The sequence below is a fragment of the Oryza sativa genome, chromosome 5, assembly GCF_034140825.1.
Source record: "Oryza sativa Japonica Group chromosome 5, ASM3414082v1".
In the NCBI taxonomy this organism is placed as follows: domain Eukaryota; kingdom Viridiplantae; phylum Streptophyta; class Magnoliopsida; order Poales; family Poaceae; genus Oryza; species Oryza sativa.
The window spans coordinates 8,433,552-8,455,712 of NC_089039.1; the positions used below are offsets into that span (position 1 = coordinate 8,433,552).

A 22,161-nucleotide genomic window follows, 5' to 3' on the forward strand; every position below is an offset into this window, starting at 1 on the left:
ATCAATTGATAATTAAAATTTGATTAATGGTGGGTTGTGAGCACATGGTTTTGATGGACGTGCTCATGACTGCAATGTTACTGTTGAGAAACATTAACCGTGCCAACCACAAGCTAGCGTGGGCAATGGCTTTACCTTTCGTATAGTATGGTTCATTACAGGGTGCCAGACTGAGAAGCGGCGAGAAGTCCATGGGGGTCGTTGGGGAGTCCATGCCTCTGGTTATTGAGGGGGTGATTATGATCCAGGAATGGCGCACTGTGGTGAGTTGTGTTGTACGAGGGGTACTGTCACAATCCCGTTTCGAGGTACCGTGGTGGTACTGAGAGCATGGTGACATGTTTTGGGGCTGTGTCTTGTGGGTACAGTGGTACACCTCTGGCCAGAGTAAAACTATTTGAATAGCCGTGCCCACGGTCATAGGCAGGTTGAGCAATGTTTTTCGTGATTAGTCTCACACCTCTCACAATAATTAGCTCCTGGTTTGGAGTTAGATCTGTACAGCCGGGTATGGTTGTTCAGGATGGTTGGGCCTGAGCAGTATGGGTGTGCTGTTCAGTGTTGATTAGAATTGATGATTATTCTACTTTTTTATTGTTCTTAAATGTTTGCTAAATGCTGCTTTTGCAAATGAGTCTATATTATGCCATCCTTTGTTATCCTGTACACTTGCATATTTGCAGTGTGGCTTGTTGAGTATGTCATATGCTCACCTTGCAATAATCAAGCAACCTCAGTTGAAGAAAAATGATCCAGAAGGAGAAGACGTTTGGCTTATACCCCAGTTGAGTTGCCTGTGGGAGTGGAGCCGGAGCTTTGCTAGATTTTATTTTTCCGCTACAGTTTTCTTCGTTGTGAGGACTAAGTACCTCTTCAGTAAGTATTAGATGCTTTAGTTATTTTGATGAATATGTATATTAAATTGTCAGTTTGTGTACCTCGGCTGATTCCTGGACGAGGATTTTACGCACAAAAAAGTTTAGTAATTACTAGTAAATTTCTGGGCGTGATAAGTTCAGAAATTACGAGTGAATTTCTGGGCATGACAAGCCATGACTCGGGATTGGTTTTGCCGTCATACTTCTCGATACCAGTCGGCTTGAAGCTAGCCAGCCAATCCACTCGACGCAGGTCGCTTGTAAAAGCTACAACGCCAACTTCGTCGTCGTGATGTCGATTTGGTGAACAGTGTGGTTGGTGGCCTCTTTCTGCATGGCGTTGATTGAGTGTATCACGAAGATCGATGGGTTGCCGGCGACGCGGAGAGTGAGGCTGCTCAGCGCGGCGATCTCTATGTTCATTAGCTGGCGAGTGAACAGAGCATTTTGCATGATCCCTGCTCCTGCGATTGGATCCCGAGGCAGCAACGCTAAGGCTTGGCTTGTGCCGTGCAGAGAGGCTTGGCTGGTGGTAATCTTGGGATCAGAGAGGTTCAGGCCCTCTCAATGATAAGTAATATCCTACTCCTGTCCGGGGATTGATCCGCCGAGTGTGTTATTGATCGTATGATCTAGAGGAAAAGTTATACCCCAAGAGGCACTCGGACCCCTCCTTATATATGGGGAGGTGTCCGTATTACAAGATACAACCCATATTCCTAACGGAATAGGCAAGTAAAGATAAAATACAATTGTAACCGACTAGGATCTCGGATATTTCCTTGATACACAAGTTACGAATTTATCCCAAGTCCTTTAAAGATATTCTATGTAAATATGGTACCCTTATACCTAGTCGGATATACATGCCGTGTGGGTATGGGGTATCCATAATCTCCACAGTAGTTTTGCTACATCAGATAGCAATTTATTTTTTGTATATGATATTTTTACACTTAAAACATTTGCATATTTAAATAGTTCAAACTTTTGTTCGGCATCAAATAATTATGTCATTTTATGAGGCTCAGTTCTTTCGTAGAACCAATCGACGACGAAACTCCCCAAGAGCCCAAATGGGGAATAAATTGCGATAATTGCTGTAATTGAAATAAATGGAGCTGTTGAAGCATCCAACGTGTTCCTGTAATTAAAGTTGGAATATTAGACTACTATTATCTATCAAGAGTGGATGGTAGAGTATTCATGCATGCCATAAATGCCAGGCCACAAACTACATAACTTGATGATTCTATTTTTTCCCATTTCATTCTTGTGGATACCAAAACAACAATCCAAATAAAATGAAGTGATGAGCAATCCAAAAATAATATTTATGTGCAGTTAGTATATTAATTCATTATTGACTATGTATGTTTGTGTTACAAGAAATAGAAAATCCATATACTGAACATGTTTGTGCTAAAGAAAATAGAAAATCATTTAATCAATTGAATACTCACTTGTTGTGGAAACTCGCCCGTTTCTAGTTGCATATTAATCAATTCTTTTGCTGCATGATATAGTGGCGATGGATCTCTTTCAACCTGATTTTCATTGAGGCATTATGAAATAACATTGTAGTACAATAAATAATATAATAGACAATTAGTACCTACTAAAATGAATAATGAACAAAACACACCTAACCAGCATATATTAAAGCTAACATTGCCCAAGCAGTGTTCACAACATGAGATCTACTAGCCCCAACATAAACTTGTTCAATAAAAGAATGTAATCTAACATTATCAAGACTTATGTTCATATGCTAGTACCTATGTTGTGTGACTTGTGTGTGTCTGCATGCAAATACAAAGTCGTGTTGACTAGGACATCCATGGCTGTGAATGCATGACTGAGAGAGAATGACCAATACATCAATTTCAAGGCATTGTGTGCATTATGTTACTTTTTGTTTAGATCAGGTTTGGTTGATTATTGATTCACCGATTATTTAGGACCAACTAGCACATATGGAAATTTAGAGTAAATTTTACTTTGGGCCACATTTTATTACTGATGTTTCATTTTGTACCACCCTTTAACCGATGTTTTCACTTTTGACAGGGTAATCTCACCCTTGTTGCACTTTGGACCTCCCCGACTCTCTTCTGAAGCACACAAACGATTTCGATTATGCTGGGTTGTACTCGTCAATGAACTCTACAACTATATGCATCATCTCGCTACACCGTCGTTGCGTTCGGTTCTCCTTGTCGAGCTAGTTCCCAGCCTGACCTCCTCATGACCCGAAGCCCATAGGAGCGACGTGAGTCGTCAACTCGAAGCTTCCATGACCATCTCTCCCGCTTTGTCGAAGCGCCAACTGTTGACGTCCTCGTCTGTCATTGTCGTCATGAAGTCTGCAATGCCAAGCCCTCCACTGTCTGCCTCTTTAGCAAGCGAGAAGATCACCGAAGCTACATCATCGCTGTCAAGCTGAAGCATCGTCGCTGCCCCGAGTTCATCGCCTTCAAGACCACACCGCCAGTCCCCTCCTCACTATTCGGTCATCTTCATTTTCGTGGCGAGGATCTATTTTCCAATATCTCCCTCCCATTGCCCTCGCCTTTTGCCATGCTTCTGTGCATCGTTGACCTCTGTCATGGGCCACCGGCACCGGTCAGTGCATCCCTCCTGCGCATAGCCGCGTGTTTGTGCATGTGGCCTCTTGTTTGGTGTCCCATGGGATCCACTTGTTGGTCTCTTCTCTGAGGCTTACACATGGGTCTCACTCTGCTTTTTTAGTGGACCGTCTCAGTGAATATTTATGTGTATGATGAACTAGCCATTTGACCCATGGGACTTGGCTACTGGTCGCTTGATCCTTCCTTTCCTCGAGCGCTGATGCATTGGACATAATTTAATGGTATAATCATAATTAAGTAGTTCAGAAATATTCACTTGAATTGCATATAATTTTGGATTGTAGTTTCTCAGCCATACGAGCTCCAAATTGGCCCGTTTAAGTTGCTCAATTTATGTTATAACTTAAATGTTGTCTTTATATTCAGTTGTAGCTTGTTTTCTTGTTCATGTAGGTGCAGTAGTTTCAAATGTTTCTGTTGTGCAGTTCAAATCCGTCATAGAAGTCTTGGCAATCCGTATCGTTGAGCATGGAAAGTCATATCATAATCTAAGCATGTTGAATCCTATAAAATTACCATTCGTCTCGGTTTTTAATTAAACCAACACATATGTGGAAAAAAACACCGAGCCACCTATACGCCAAGCCGATCTCCTCTCTTCCGTCATCCTTATCCTCTCTGCCCTCTCTCCGTGTGCCCATTACTAGCAAGCTTAGCAATATATCCAGGTTAGATATTTTACTCTGTTAAACTGGATTGCTTGGAACTATGACCTGATGGGCTGGGTTAAGGCAAGTTCCTACAGGTGTGCGGCTTGATTAATATTTTGACTAGATTAGTATCGTGCTTTGAAATGTGCATTATACTTTAACTATTTGAAAGATGGTTTTACAAAAAACTTAACCCCTAATAGATTACTCCTAGTACCCCCTTGTATTATGTGCATATTCCGGTGTGGCTTGCTGAGTATAGTAGTTGTACTCTTTCTTGTTTAATCTTTCCCACTCCAGTTAAAGAAGCTTTGCAGAAGAAGTGTTAGGTGGAGTATAGGATCAAACCCTAGTTGAGCGTCTGTGAATATGGAGTCGTAGGCCCGCTTGTCCGCTGTTGTTTATCTTTCGTTGTTAGGCTTAATGTGCGTTTAAAATAGTGTAAATACTATCATGATAATTATTAAAGATGTGTCTTTTCTATCATGTTTCTTGCGGTATACCCCGGCTTTTTCTGGGACAAGGATTAATACACTAGCATTCGGGAAAGGTAATTTTCGGGCGTGACAGGGATTGACGAAAAAAATCAAGTGCATTTCTCAAGACCTGCAAACATACATAGGTTTTGTACTTTAACTAGTTAACAGCTATGGCCAGGGCACAGAACAAAGACAATTATATTGCTCAATCAATGTGACCATTTGGCCCTTTGTCACACCCTGAAAATTCAAAATATATAAATTGTTGTTTAAATCGAATTTTTAGAATTTATTGTAAAAGCCTAGAAGAGAAGATCTAATTTTAATTAATAAATTCCAATATAAAATGGGGCCAGATAAAATTTCATTAAATACTTTGCTTAATTCTATAATTCCTAGATTTTTCTGGGATTTATTTGAGTTGAGGAAGTATTTTTAATAAATGGAATTGCATTTAAGAAATAATTTAAATTGAAAAAGGTTTTAAAAAGTCTCTTTTGGCTTTGGGCCGAAAGTCGGCCCAAAACCCCTCTCTCTCTCCTCGGCCCAGCCGGCCCAGTCCGCAGCCGCAGCCGCCCGCGCGAGCGCGCTGTCGCTGACAGGTGGGTCCCACCTGTCGGGATCATCGTCTTCCTCCGGCCGAAACCCTAGCGCCGTGCCGCCGCCGCCGCTTTCCAATTCGGCCGATCCTTTCCTTCTCCGGCCGAATCAATAGAGGGGAAATGATCTTCGGGATCTCCTCTACCTTTTCTCCTTTGGAAACACCGGCTAAAATCGTTTGGAAATTCGTGGATTCGAGTTTGTTTCGGATTCGTTTTTCCCGAACTTTCCTTCTCGTCGCCGGCCGCCGTGGGCCTTCGCCGTTGCCTCCTAGCCCCTTTAAAAGGATCCCCGGTGTCTCCTCTACCCGCCGCCACCCTCGCCTTCGCCTCTCGTCGTCGGAAACGCCCTAGCGCCGTGTGCCCTAGCTCCGCCGTCGCCGCCGTCGCTCCAGCCGTGCGCCGCCGCCGTCTCGGTCGTCGTCGTCCCTCGGGAAGGCCACCGTCGTGATCGCCAAGTTGTCGCCGTCCTCGTCCACCCCTTCGCCGCCGCCGGAGACCGCCGGAGCACCGTCGCCGCCATCGACCCGAAGACCGCCGCCGTTCTTTCTTCGTCGCCGTCGCCGTCCGTTGATCTTCCGCCGTCGCTTTGGTCGCCGGTGAGTTCGCCGTGCCGTCCGCTACCCGTTGGTGTCCTCCGTTCGTGCCGAAGCGCCGCCGTTCACCGGCGGGCTTGCGCGTACGAACCGCCGAGCCACCGCCGCCGGTAGGTGACGTCATCGCCGACGTCATCGTGGTCGTTCGTCGTGAGCCGCCGTGGACCCGATCGATCTCGGCCGTCCGTTTTGGATGGATCGATTTCGGCCGTCCGTTCGCGTGAACCGCCGCCGTGCGCCCGGTCCACCGCGAAACCCTAGCCGCTGACGCAATAATTCCCTTTTTCCTTTTCAAAAATAATTCATTATTGCGTCATAATTCAATTAAAATCAATATAAGTGTTTTAATCCGATTTAATCTTCAAAAATTCATAACTAATTCATCTTAGCTCCGTTTTAGTTGGTTCAAGTCTCTAAATTTTTCTAAAATTGAGATCTACATGTTAAAAATATCCACATGTACTGTTCATGCTTGTTTATGTGCTGTTTTGGTGTTTTTGCTCTTTTCTGCTTAGATTCCGTCGTTTCCGGAGAGTCCGTTTTCGCCGGAGAAGAGTTTGAAGAGTTCCAAGGCCAGCAAGGCAAGTCACACAGATCCCAAACAACCCTTTGAGCATGTTGATCCTATTTAAAGCTATTGTTTCTTTTCAACTATTGCATTTATTTTTTCGAATGTCATTGGGTGGAATTAACCTATTCTTTGTTATAGCCCTTTTGTTCTTGATTACTTTATTCCTTGATACCTTGGGTTATTAAAACTTGACTAGTTGAGCTTTATATATATTGGTTCAGCTAGATATTAGGTATAATTGCTTAGCCCTGCTAAATGATAGTTCATGATGGTCAATCGTGATTGGTTAATTAATTAATGTGCCAACTAAAACCTGGTAATGGTGGGTTGTGAGCACATGGTTTTGATGGTCGTGCTCATGACAATTAAGGACCGGTTCACGAGTTTCGGTTGTGAAACATTAACCGTGCCAACCACAAGCCAGCGTGGGCAACGGCTTTATCTTTTGTATAGCATGGTTCATTGCGGGGCACCAGACTGAGAAGTGGCGGAGATAAGCCCACGGGGGTCGCTGGGGAGTCCATGCCTTGTCTATAAGGGGGTGATTATGATCCAGGAAGGTGCGCTGCGGTGGATTGTGTTATGCAAGGGGTATTGTCACAACTCCTTTCCGAGGTACCGTGGTGGTATTGAGGCACATGGTGACATGATGTGGGGTTGTGTCTTGTGGGTACAGTGGTACACCTCTGATCAGAGTAAAACTATTCGAATAGCCGTGCCCGCGGTTATGGGCGGGTCTAACAATGTCTTTCGTGATTAGTTTCACACTTCTCACCATAGTAAATGATGCTATAATTGGTAATAATTTGATTAGCTCCTGGTTTGGAATGGTATATTCCTGGTTTGGAGATAGAACTGTACAGCCGGGATGGTTGTTCAAAATGGTTGGGCCTATACAACAGGGTATGTTGTATAGCGTTGGATTAATATTGTTTAATTACTTAACTGTTTTACTAAATTCTCAAATGTTTGCTAAATGCTGCTTTTGCAAATGAAACCCTACTATGCCATCCTTTGTTATCCTGTGCACTTGCATATTTGCTGCGTGGCTTGCTGAGTATGTCATATACTCACCTTGCAATCATTCATCAGAGGAAGAGTTCTACAATGTTGCCGAAGGTGTGGAGGATTAGGTGTAGCCTTGGTCAAGCTGCCTGTGAAGTGGAGCCGTCTGCGCCGTTTATCTTATTTTCCGCTGCTTAGATCTTTATTGATTGAGAGGAACTATCTACCTCTGTAATGACATTTTATTCGCCTATTGATTAGAGTAATATTTGTACTCTATTATCAATTTGTTATTGTGTGCCTCGGCTGATTCCTGGACGAGGGTTCACACACATGTAAGCGTTTGGAATTTTGGATAGAAATTCCGGGCGTGACACCCTTGTTACATTTGTTTGCTACAATTACATATGCATGCAGGCTGATGAGTGGGGTGTTAGATATTTTTATGTTGCCAGACCTAGCACTTAACTAAATGAAATTTATATAGGTCTGCTTCATTTTCTTAGTTGTTTTAGATTCGATGGATATATTTGTTAAATGTAAGGAAAAATGCGGAACTAAACATTATATATGTGTTGCAAAAATATATTTGGTCACAACTTTTGAGGTAACTATGTCAATTATGTGAAAATGAATGGTAAGAATTACCTCGGTTTCACTTGAAAGGTATGTCTCTCCCCATCCACCTGTACTAAGTTGTTTTGACAAAATAAAGTTGCATGCTTTTTTAATGGAAGAGCTATTTTCATATGTTCTTCCAGCAGCAACTAATCCTTTTATGGCAAAGAATGTTCCATAAGTGAAACATATACCCCAAGTACCAAACCTGTGACATAGTTAAAAAGTAATCAAACGGTTGATTGTAAACATAAAAAAATAATAATATGTAGCAACAAATAAGAACAACAAACCATGATCCATCCTTCCTTTGTTTGTTCTCAATAAACTTGGAAGCATTTTTAATACATTTTCCAATCTCTTCTTTGCGGTACACTGGATAGCACTCACTAAACATGATTAGAGCTTGAAGTACCGATGATGTGCATTCAACAGATCTATTAATTCATTCAAGGCAGTTGAGTTAGCTCTCTACACATGTTGTGAGGTGAAACCAATGGTATTTTCTTCAAACAAGAGAGCACACTTACGGATAATCAACAATAATGTTCAGAAAAGTTTTAGACGGGTTGAGAACCTATGAAAAGAAAATCAAGAGCATTCTTACATTTCTCTCTTAAAAAATAGACTAGTGTACACTTAAGTATAACATCAGTAAAACAAGTATATAACATTTGGACAATTCTCAATAGATATAACACTTAAGTCGTTGTAACCTTTTTCCTAGTCTAACTGCTTTGGGTTTGACCAGGTTTATAGAAAATTTTAGCAACATTTGTGACACCAAATACGTATCATTAAATTTAATATTGGATATATTTTGATAATAACCTTGGTCAAACCTAACAAAGTTTGCCTAGGAAAAAGGTCAAAGCGACTTATAATATGAAATGGAGGTAGTAATTTAGATGAGGTGGATGTGTGGCAAAGCAATAGAATGTAAATCCTTATAATGAAAATATATTTTGCCCTTACAAAAGAAGAGTTTGCATCCACAGAGTTAATGCTTTTTTATGGAGTATACCATTTGCAACAACTAGACCCATTTATTGCTTCTAAGCTATTATTGTAGTGAGTGAAACTAAGTTATTGTTTTCATAAATGGTCTAGGAAGTACTATTATGTTGTAATTAGACCATTTTACCTCAAAAATAAATTTGAATGGATGAAAAGAAGTACCTCTAAACCCTATCATTTTTTTATAATTTCATTTGTAATATGGAGCTGAAGTTTTATGTTTGCTTATGGGTTTTCATTCTTCTTAGTCTTATATGAGCATTTTTACGTGATTTAAATATGATGGATGCACTTGGTTTATCACTTTAATTACCTAAAACCGAAGTAGGACTATATAGTACTTACCTCTAACCAATGTGTAGTTCTCTCGCACTCATATGTTGAAAAGGTGCCATCTTTATTCTTCAATGAAACAAAATAGGGATCAAAACAATGGCATGAAATGTTATCCACTTGAATTGCACTGTTTTAGTAGAGGACAGAAATGTACAAAATTTAGAAAATCATTAGCAAAGAAACCAAAATGCATAATAATTTAAACCTAACAAATATTTGCATGAGTGATTGTGGTACTCCTGTTTGCCACTTAAACTTTGCTCAAAGATCATAAATTCGAGATGAGAAAGTTGAGAAACACTTTTGTAGCTAAGATTATTATTAACCTTAGTTACCCGGGCTAAAATTACTTGACAAGTTACAACAATATATGACCGATATGCAGAAGTAAGCAACATCATATTCATGTTGCTGCTGCAAACAACACCAATTTTTCCCTAATAATGTTGATAGAGAAATCTATCATACACCATCGACTTTGTTACGGTTCTACATCATAGCATCAAGTTTTCCCTTAACTTCTATTTTATACCATCCCCGTTTAGCGTCCACTAAAGGGGTTGATTTAGCCCAGAGGAAAGACCTGATTAATTAAACCTGAGTGAGTGTTGGAAAAATCGTGGCAAAAATATAAAAGTATCATTTTACATGGGGAAAGAATGATACTATGAGGACAGTTGAACTCAATGATACCAAGTCTTTTCTTATGGATTAATGAAACTAGTGTACCACCATCGCTCCTGGAACTATTTCTTAAGATGAAATTTGATTTGCGAGGATTAACACTGCAAACGAAGGGCGATATGGTCTTTTCTGATGCATTAATAACAACTTTTTTCGTTGTCACTTATGGGGATAGCATATAATATATGGAAAATTTGATGGTATAAAATAGAACATGACATAGTCAATGGCATAGGATATATTTTCTCATGTTTTACGAAATGCATGAAGGAAGATATGAGCAATTTTTTTTACACTTGTCCCAGTAATATTGGCCCCGCATAAAGGAATGTTTCAGCAAAGCAAGTACAAGAAAATATGACTCATGTATTGTATAGACTGGGCCCTAACAACCATAGGGTCAAAGTTACACATCAATATTTTGAACATATTTTGAATGACTTTCCTAACTTCCCAGCTTCCAAAATTTGCAATAACCCAAAAAAATTGGTAGGTTCTAGCTCACATATGTGTATACTTGCATGTGGTGTGGTGACAACACATGGGTTTATATGCCGGTGAAGCACAAATACCTCCACTAATGAGCAAGTGTATTGCATTCACCTACTCTATTAATTAAGGGTGGATGTTCTTGTCCCAGACCGCACCACAAACCCATGGTCAAAAGGTCCATAACCACAATCATCCATGTAATAAAATTTACACTAATAACACATGAGAAAAACATTGCTTCAAAATCTGCATCAACTCAACCCTTTCCGTAGCTGTAGGCCCACATACACATAGCCCGTCGCTTACACTTAATGTGTTGTGAAATGTTTAGTCTTAGAGTTGTTGTCGGAATAGGTGAGCTTATATGCTAGTACTAAAATATCTAAATGTCCATATATGATATAAAATGGCCCACACAAGATTGTCCCTAAAGTATTCTTTGCTCAAATTATTCCCTTATTCGTCCGAATTTGGGAAACAATGACAAAGATGGGAGGATAAATTCAGAAAACTAGATATATGAACATGGCGAACAATTCAAGTACAAGTTATACCATGAAAGAGAGCATGCCATCCACTGCATCATACAACCTTTCTCCATTTATGGCATCTCCTGCGAGATCTGGAGAGATCTTTGATAGCATAAGTAAGGCCTAAAGAATAAAAAAGCAAGCATTAGCAGGAAAAAAAATGTAACATGTACATATATTGGAATCAACAAATGATGAACTGTAAAAGTTTGTACAGTTTAGCAATTCAACAAATATAATGTATCATCATTGCAGTTGTGCAAGTACACCAATAGACTTTTTTGCTACAATGTGATAACATATTCAATATATAAATTTGAAGGCATCGATATTCAACACCATGAACATTTTACTATGCATATGAGTTTTGCCTATATGTATCTCTTTCTTTAATTCACATTTATTGGTATTTTGATAGTTTCAGAGATATTACTGTAACACCTACTCCCTCTGTTCCAAAATAAAAGCATTTCTAGCTATGAGTCTGGACAACTGTGTTCCTAGATTCATAGCTAGAAGTTGCTATATTTTTGGATGGAGGTAGTAGATGTTCCCTTTTCTTTAAACTCATCTATGATAGTTAAAACATATTCACTTGACATTGCAGTAGCAACAATTCTATCGCCTCCAATTATTATGCAGAATTGGACCTTTACATCAAGTAGGATGTAATTCCGCAACTTCTAACTTATGCTTAATGCGCAAGGCAACCCATCAATGCGGCAAGCCCATAAATGCACAAAATTTTCTTTGTGTAAAAGGGTTAATCTAGAAGGGCTTGTTTGTAAACCAGTGATCTATATGTTTTGCTAACCTATCTCGCCCATCTATGAAGGCCTGGTCTTAGTAACTGGCTCGTTTAGACCGCTCAGTCATCCAATTAACACAAAACAAAGCCACCTAACTATTTGAACGTAGGGTGGTGTTTTGATCTGTACAACACTTCTAGAGGCATAAGATAACAAAATCAATATTTCCCCGAAGCAATTAGAATGGCACAACTATATTTTTTTACCAAAAAATCAAAGAGTTTTACTTCCATTATATATTCTATTTTTCATTAGGAAATAAAGTTTCTCAAATTTCTAAAGAAAAATAATGTAACAACTAATATACATTTACCTTAAGTGCTTCAGCAGTACAATCAGATACACACCATCCATTATCTGCTGTTGATAGTGTCCACGAACCTTTTGATCTATGGCGGTAATAAGCTTCATTGTCTGGAGTGTTTTCAAGGACCTAAAATTGAAAAAAAAGGACATCAAAATCAACTTTGAAAATATTGTTTCATTTTGCATTGTACAAGAATCAAAAGTAGAGAAGAACACATAACCTGTGACATTTTTATGAACTCATGTGCTTTTATGAGTGTTTGACTAAACTCATTAACAAGGTCTGTTGAACAATAAGCTTGAACAATAAAAGATGTTTCCCAGCTTTGACAACCATCATACACCTGTCATGAAGAAATTTTGTCCAGAGCCTTTAGTAAAATAAATCAACATTGTTTTTATAAAGGACTTAAAAAGAACAAGGTCCATACATATTTTATATAGTATATAGATGCATTTTTTATTGATTCTTTCTCATCAAAGAAAAGCATATAAACAGTTAAATCAACACATCATCCCAAACAAATGAATATTAAGAAATTTAACAAATTATGATAAAAAATTTGTAGCATCTCCAATAAAACCATAGGAAATATTCAACTAACTAAGTGAGAAACTTCCTTTTTTGTATAAACAAAAGTATCGCTACTAGTCCAAGAATAACTATGTTATCCTACTTAAATACATTTAATACACAAGGTACATATTCAGTAGGCACAAGGATTTGCAAGGTTATAAATAATTTTGGAAAAGAATAACTATGTTATCCTACTTAAATACAGAGGAAATAAGACTGCAGGAGATACAGGATCTAGTGAATATGGTCAGAGAAGGTTAACATAAATAGTGCAACACCCACAATTCCAAAATCCGCATTAGCACAACTCTTCTATAGAACAAGCCAACGTATGCACCTACTTACATTTTTTCCCTCGCTTTGTATAAAATGGTTCACTTGTACATGTTGTGGTAGGAACACTTATATTTATACGATGTCATCAATGTTGTAGAAAATGTATGTACACTTCTCTGGAAATAGCCCAAGTTTACACAACACCTCACTTACACTTTTTCCATCGCTTTTTCTATGAAGTATGCAAGTGGGAGCGAGTGTTGATAGTGTGCAGATGTTGAGTGAATTGTTTACATATGTAAAAATGGTGCAGAGTCGACTCTGCTCGAAACATTATTAAAATTGTTGGATGTTATTTGTATATGCACTCAATATAACATCAACTCAACAATGCAAAAGTTAGCAAAGCTAACAATACAACATCCTCACATCAAGTCGTGACGGCCTATAGATGTTGAACATATGGTGGCATATATGTTGAACAAAAGAAGGGGCAATGGCATATGGTGAGCCGACACCATGTGAAGCAACAAGCATCGATGCATCACCCACTATGTGCTTGAATCGGAATGTGGAGGCAGACATGCGACTGATACGTGATGTGAGAACATATTAACAACGAGTCTAGGTTAGCTGATGGGTTGGGCTATTGGATTCATCAGCGGATGTTGTATGGAGTATATAAATTCGGATCATCCACTAAACATTCTACCAAAGAATTTGATAGACTTGTCAGATCCAATACTACAGAACACCCCATAGGTAACATCCTCATATGTGCCGGTTCACTTAAGACCAGCACATATGAGGTGTTTCTACCCACCTGAATTAAGAAATTGCTGGCACCAATAATCCCGCCAAGTCATCTGTACCAATTCAACTAATAAATCACCACATATAAATGCATCATGCAGGAGGCGAAGCAGCTTTGTGTCAATTGATGTCCCTTAATGATGAGGACATTATTGGCTTGGATACAACCATGCATATATTACACATCAATAAAGCAAAGGTGCAACATTTCTATATAAGATTTACTTGTTTTATATTTTAACAAAGGTTTGCTTTGCGTGGATAAGGCAAAGACAAGCAAGCATAAGGAGACAACAGATGATCAAGTTGATTGGGAACCATATAAAGTCCTTCAGTCTACTTCCATGCGACCACGTCACTTTTGGGTCAAAAAAACGAAGAGATAAAATTCTAAATGATTTAGATTCATGTTCGGGCCTCGTAAAAGCATCAACTTCAAATAGGCCTAGAACTAACCTAGAAGGACTCTCGGATCCCATGAGTGCGTGTTTGTTAGCTTTTGGAGTATACCTTCATATGTTTTTGATCTCATGTCAAAATTCCTTATGAGTTGTTCGGAATAATCAAAACAAGCTATGTATCTCATCAAATCCGAGTCTGTTGTGGGCCTTAGGCCTTGTAATTGTATCGTGGGCTAGGCCTAAGGGGTGTTCGCCCTTAGGTTAACCCTAGAACATCCCAACTTATATATATTCAGTAGCCATCATTGTTTAGAGTTGGGTTTTGCTTATATTAGTCTATCGCCATATGCCACGGTTTCTCCGTTAACAAGTCCGATTTGTGAAACCCCAACTTTGAGTGCTAATCATTCACCTACAATTCGGATCATGTTCTTTCTTGTTCTTGTGAATTTCTTCGATTACTTGCATGGATAAAACCTTCATGGTGAGGTCGACCACGAGCATGGTTTATAACAACTAGATGTGTGGGTGTAGCAGTTGCAAGGTGATGATCTCTGATCAGAAACCTCAAACTGTGAAAGTATCACGTTGCCAAATCAAACCTATAGGAAGACCGGACACTTAGACACATCACTCAAGAATCAGACATGGTGTATTATGTCGTGGATGACATCACTATACGAACTCTGTACATGTGGCATGTGCCCCTACAAACCATCACTTGAAGGTGGCATGTGGCATGGCACATCCCGTAATAGAAGGGGATGCATACATTGCAATCCGATACCATAGGGCTACTCAAAAGTCAAAGTAGAGGGTGTGCTAAAAAAAACAAGGTATACCAGCTCGATTTACCTCCAGAGGAAGGGGTAAACACTCTCAGAGAAGTCTTCTACAACATAGTCATATGACACAAGCATTATATTTTCTTCCTTTCCAACAATGGTCATATGTGATCCCTTTTTGCCCCTACACTCAAACATATTGTGGCTGGATCACTAAGATTAATATGATGGCATCGATGTTATAGAAATGATCTTGCTGGTTGTTTAGTCAACTATATATAGGTAAGAAAACTATCAGGTTAGTGAAATTTGTGCCACATTGTTGTTAGTGAATGCCAAAAATTGGCGTGCTAGTAATCTAGAGGTGCAAACATTATGATATTGTCAAGTGTGTGTGTTTGTTTTCCCTTTCTTTCAAACTTTGTTTCGGCTTTCTCGACAAGGCTTGGTCATTATCAATATTGTCGAAGAGTGATTCCCTCCAGCGGGGGATTGTGAGGCCCCCCTTTGTGAGTTCGGCCGGGGAAGCGGTTAACTCTAGAGGAGCTTGGCTACTTGCGAAAGTGAGACAAAGATGATTATACAGGTTCGGACCGCTATGAAGCGTAATACCCTACTCCTGTGTGCATGATGATTTTCCTGAGCTTAGAAAGCCCCTGAATCCCTGGTGTACAAGCTAGGGTTAGACAAGCTTTGGCTCAGGGATCTAGCCATCCAACCCCTCTCCTGCTAGGTATGGTCCTCCTTTTATGGTCCAAGGGGATACCACACATGCCGTTAGACCTCCCTAGGGGAGAGAGCAAATATTGTCTACATTTAATACGCGTCTTGTGCCCTGGTCCGGAAGCGACCCGCACGCCAGCTGCCGTGTGGTTCCCATCAAGTCTCTCTAGCTGACACCGGGGACATCTCCCGTCATTCGGCATTGAATGAAAGGCAACTTCGTGGGCATGCATGCACCGGGCCGGCGACCTAGACACATTCCATTCGGTCAAGCCAGCTGCTAACTAGATGAGGGATACAGGGTGTCCCATCATTCATGATGGAACAGGGCATACCTGCCCTCACGCCGCCTGACACGAGCTCGGGCGTGGGTGCGCCTGCCGCTGTTCCATCCATCCATCAACCGGTCACAGACCGGTCACAGGCGCACGTCCCACGCCCCGCTCTATCGCATTAAATACAATGGGGGGCGGCTGCCCTACTAACCATAGATGTGATTAGGTGGGCGGCGTTCACGCCCACCCAATTGCCCTCGTCTGGTGGCCATGCGGCGCCCGAGCGAGGGCCTCGGGGTGGCTCGTCCCCTCGGGACCGGGGGAGGCCCGAGGCCGAGGGGGGAAAACGGCCGCTCCCCACGCAAGGACATGATCCCTTCAGGGAATTTATGACACGTGTCCCACGGGGAGAGCCTTTCTCTCCTGAGCTTGGAACCCCTAGGCCCATATCACCGACAAATATAATGATCTTTCCTCTAATAAAAGAAAAACACTGAACGTCTAGAAGCAATCCCTCTTTTTATATAGTTAATATCAACATTATTTTTTCAGCCATCTGATCAATTAGATCATATTTCCTCAAGAAATGAAAAGTGTCGAAGGGTTGGACCCGACAATAGTATTTTATAGCTAAAGGGGACATTGATACCAGGGTATACACGTGACTAGAGTAGTTTTTACATTGGTTCGGACTCCCGAGGTGGGTAATAGCCATAACCCTTTATATGTATAGCAACGAGATCTGTCACACCAATTACCAAGAGGGGAGCAAGCTAGTTAATCTAGCCTACCAACTAGCTTTTGTCAAGAACTAACCTATGTAGTGACTTGGAGTCTGTGGCTAGCTTTGGATGTTCTCCTAGCTAGTATTCAATGTGACTTGTGGCTATGGCTTATGATTCGATGCCCTTCCCTCCTCGGAGGCTTTGTATTTATACAGATAGGCAAACCCTTTTCCATGTACAACTCAAGGATTTCAAGTAGACTACGGGCATATAAGTTATCATAATTGTTGGATTGGACTCCGGAAACTTGCCTTACTCTCTAGCACACAAAACAATGCAGCGTTTAGTGCATGATTAATTAAGTATTAGCTAAAAGAAATTAAAATAAATAGATTAATATGATTTTTTTTCAAGTAACTTTCATATAGAAAATTTTTAAAAAAAAACACACCATTTAGCAGTTTGAAAAACATGTGCGTGAAAAACGAGGTAGATGAGTTGGGAAAGTAGAGATAAAACTCAGCCCGGCTCTGTTCGCAACTCTTGGTTACCAACTCCCTGCTCTCATTTTCCACGCGCAAGCTTTTCAAACTGCTAAACGGTGCGTTTTTTGCAAGAAGTTTCCATACGAAAGTTGCTTAAAAAAAATCATATCGATCCATTTTTGAAGAAAAAATTAGCAAATACTTAATTAATTATGTGCTAATGGACTTTCCACTTGTGCTGTGTGGGTTGGGAAGCCATACTAACGAACACAGCCGGCCCTATATGTAGAAATTACCAAATGTATGCCTTATGTGGTACGTGATCCATAAGACTGATAAAGAACATTGACAAAAAGCCCAGGTTACAATCCCATCAATGATGAGGCCAAACAATGGAACAACAGAGTAGTTAAGTCACCGTGACTGACCTCTCCCCTCTCTCGTTCATTATGATGGATTAGTCACTAATGTAGGGTTGTCAATGAGCCGAGCTCGAGCAAGCTCATCTGCTCAGGCTCGAGCTCCAGCCAAGCTCGTGATAAGCCTATTGTTAGAATTGGGCTAGGCCCAATTTATTCTATTAAATCTCAAAGGCCCATAATAAGTGTTAAGGATAATAATACCACCTCAGGATTTAAGCGAGGAATATCTCAACCTAAATAGGGAGTTATTGGAGGCTCCCTATTGACTGGTTGAGGTGGGGGTCGGAAAGCCACACGCGCGCGCGCGCCGGGCCGAGGGCGTGGGCGAGGGCGAGGGCATGGCTGACTGGCGTCACGTCGCTACTCTTTTGCAACCACGAACCCACGTTCCCACGACTGCCTCCGTAACGGCGCGTCCATGATCCCACGTTCCCACGACTGCCGACTGCCTCTCTCCTGATAGATAAGGAGGCCGCGAGTCCGATCAGAATGAATCACTTGCTTCTTTCCCGGGTGTTAGTTCCTCCTCCTCTGCGCCTGTGCTGCTCTCGCCTCCTCGCTTCTGATCGCTTGCGCGCACGAGAGATCGGAAGGAGCAGGGCCTCCGGAACCACACCTTGGCCTGAGATCTGCACCGGGTAGGCGGGTGATCAGGTTTTTAGGGAGTGCTTCCCGCACGACTGCTCGCCCACCATGTCTGCGCCTGGAGCCGGAGCTGCCGCCGGCGCCGCTGCTGCTGGAGGAGATGGCGCGCCTGGAGCTGGAGCCGGAGGTGGTGCGCCAGGAGCCGGTGCCGTGAACAACAACACCAACGGAGGCAATTCTGCCTCACAATCTAGCGGAGGGCCATTCTCGGGGTATATCCTTCTCCTGTTCCTGTTGTTAGCGCTTTACTGCTATGTTCCTGTTACTGATATTCATGATGCCTTTAGCATGCTACTGTGTTGCTGCTATGTTCATGATGCGAATGATGCTTTTAGTATGCTACTGGTTATGTTACATATTGTTACTAGATCACCCTACACTGTTTATGCCATGATTATTGTCTCAACATTTTGGATTAAAATATGCCGATTTATGACCATATTTCCAACAATCCAAAAAACCTGATAGGTCATTTTCGGTAGTTGGCTTTGCTGCTGCACTGAAACCATATGCTTTTGATGGTTCTAACTATAAGAGATGGAAAGCACGTGCACTATTATGGTTGACAGCGTTGCAATGCTTCTATATTTCATGGGGCAAACGAAGTGAACCACCTCTTTCTCCTGAGGAAGAGGCTAAGTTCGAGGCTTCGGATTGCCTGTTCCGTGGAGCATTGATCAGTTATGTGTTCGAGACTACTGGAAGGAAGCAGTACATAGTGAGATGGACTCGATTATGTCTAATGGTACTTGGGAAGTCGTTGAGCATCCATATGGGTGCAAGCCCGTAGGATGCAAATGGGTTTTCAAGAAAAAGCTTAGGCCTGATGGTACAATTGAAAAGTACAAGGCAAGGCTTGTGGCCAAGGGTTATACCCAAAAGGAAGGCGAGGACTTTTTTTGACACATACTCACCAGTTGCTCGCTTGACCACGATTCGAGTACTACTTGCTCTGGCAGCCTCTCATGGTCTTCTCGTCCATCAGATGGACGTTAAGACAGCTTTCCTAAACGGAGAGCTAGAGGAGGAGATCTATATGGATCAACCAGACGGGTAGATACTAGAAGGTCAGGAGGGAATGGTGTGTAAACTGTTGAAATCCTTATATGGCCTCAAGTAAGCACCTAAGCAATGGCATGAGAAGTTTGACACCACGCTTACATCTACAGGCTTTGTCGTGAATGAAGCTGACAAATGTGTGTACTATCGCTATGGTGGGGGAGAAGGAGTGATCTTGTGCTTATATGTCGATGACATATTGATCTTTGAGACCAGCCTCAATGTGATTGAGGAGGTCAAGGACTATCTGTCCAAGAGTTTTGAAATAAAGGATTTGGGAGAGGCTGATGTTATTCTTAACATCAAACTACAAAGAGGAGATGAGGGTGGGATTACACTTGTGCAATCCCACTATGTGGACAAGGTTTTGAGTCGCTTTGGATATAGTGACTGCAAGCCAGCTCCTACTCCTTATGATCCCAGTGTGCTATTAAGGAAAAACCGAAGAATAGCAAGGGATCAACTGAGATACTCTCAAATCATTGGTTCATTGATATACTTGGCTAGTGCAACAAGGCCTGACATCTCATTTGCTGTAAGCAAGCTGAGCCGGTTTGTCTCAAATCCGGGAGATGATCATTGGCAGGCTCTGGAAAGAGTAATGCGCTATCTAAAGGGCACTATGAGCTATGGAATTCACTATACCGGTTATCCAAAAGTACTAGAAGGGTATAGTGACTCAAACTGGATATCTGATGCTGATGAGATAAAAGCCACAAGTGGATATGTGTTTACCCTTGGAGGTGGCGCTGTTTCCTGGAAGTCTTGCAAGCAGACCATCTTAACGAGGTCAACAATGGAAGCAGAACTTACAGCACTAGATACTGCGACAGTTGAGGCCGAGTGGCTTCGTGAACTCCTGATGGATTTGCCGGTGGTTGAATAACCTGTGCCATCTATCCTAATGAACTGTGATAATCAAACAGTGATTATTAAAGTGAACAGTTCAAAGGACAACATGAAGTCATCTAGGCATATCAAGAGAAGACTGAAATCTGTTAGGAAGCAGAAAAACTCCGGAGTGATAGCTTTGGACTATGTCCAAACGGCTAGAAATCTGGCAGATCAGTTTACCAAGGGGCTACCACGTAATGTGATAGACAATGCATTGAGGGAAATGGGCTTGATACCCACCTAAGGTTGCACAATAGTGGAAACCTGTCCATTGTGATCAGAGATCCCGTGAATTTGGATGGCGAAACAAACTATTGTGTGACTGAGAGAAGAGACCCTTGAAAAGGGCTTATTTTCATGATGTACTTCTCTTCTTTCCTGCATGGTAGGATGGCTCATGCCTTAATGTGATTCGAGTGGCTTTTCCAAGCAGAGATGTTGACCTGCAGAACATCTCAGAACGAACACACCTATATGAGTTCGACTGCTAGTCACAGTCTATGAGGTTTGGGCGATCTCTAGATACTCATGAAAGGCCTGGAGTTTGACTTATATGCTCCAAACAGAGGGGATGCGAACGGCAGCCCAGTGCCAGTCAAGGGTCTGAGTGAAACCTGATCACACAAAACTGACAATTCAAGGCATAGTCCATTATTCAGTTGTGGTCTGATGTAGCTCATTTCCTAGGTGGAAGTTCAACTTAACAGTCTCCACCAAAACCCTGGTATATCAAACAGGCACAACCTTGAGAACATTTCTTATGAGCCTTGAAATTTGGTGGGGATTGTTAGAATTGGGCTAGGCCCAATTTATCCTATTAAATCTCAAAGGCCCATAATAAGTGTTAAGGATAATAATACCACCTCAGGATTTAAGCGAGGAATATCTCAACCTAAATAGGGAGTTATTGGAGGCACCTAAATAGGGAGTTATTGGAGGCTCCCTGTTGATTGGTTGAGGTGAGGGTCGGAAAGCCACACGCGCGCGCGCAGGGCCGGGCCGAGGCCGAGGGCGAGGGCGTGGGCGTGGCTGGCTGGCTGGCGGGCGGGCGGGCGTCACGTCGCTACTCTTTTGCAACCACGAACCCATATTCCCACGACTGCCTCCGCAACGGCGCGTCCATGATCCCACGTTCCCACGACTGCCGACTGCCTCTCTCCTGATAGATAAGGAGGCCGCGAGTCCGATCAGAATGAATCGCTTGCTTCTTTCCCGGGTGCTAGTTCCTCCTCGTCCACGCCTATGCTACTCTCGCCTCCTCGCTTCTGATCGCTTGCGCACACGAGAGATCGGAAGGAGCAGGGCCTCCGGAACCACACCTTCGCCTGAGATCTGCACCGGGTAGGCGGGTGATCAGGTTTTAGGGGAGTGCTTCCCGCATGACTGCTCGCCCACCATGTCTGCGCCTGGAGCCGAAGCTGCCTCCAGCGCCGCTGCTGCTGGAGGAGATGGCGCGTGTCACACCCTGATTTTCGTCTTAGGATTTATAAATTATTTAATAAATTACTAATAGAATTTATATGAAATGTTCAATAATTAACAAGTGAAGTTAAAGGTGGGAAATAAAATTTCCTAAATATAAAGCATGGATGGATTTAATTTTTATTAAATTCTCCATGGTTAATTATACTCTCTGGAATTTTTTTCGGATTTTTCGGAGCTCAATTATTAATTTTAATCATACAAAGAGAAGTTCAGCAATTATTTAAATATTAAATTAATCATATAATGATCTAATTATAATTGTTAAGTGATTTTCTTGTTTACAATCCTAAAATTATAAATTGTTGTTTAAAAGGAATTATTAGAAATGATTTTTAAAAGCTTAAAAGAGAAGATCTATTTTTTTTTTAATTTGTT

The 22,161-nt window shown here is 41.6% G+C and overlaps 1 pseudogene; it reads right to left on the minus strand.

Moving 5' to 3' along the window:
• Positions 1-1,905: 1,905 nt before the first annotated feature.
• Positions 1,906-14,792, minus strand: LOC4338180 (achilleol B synthase-like; annotated as a pseudogene).
• Between the last annotated feature and the right edge of the window lie 7,369 nt (positions 14,793-22,161).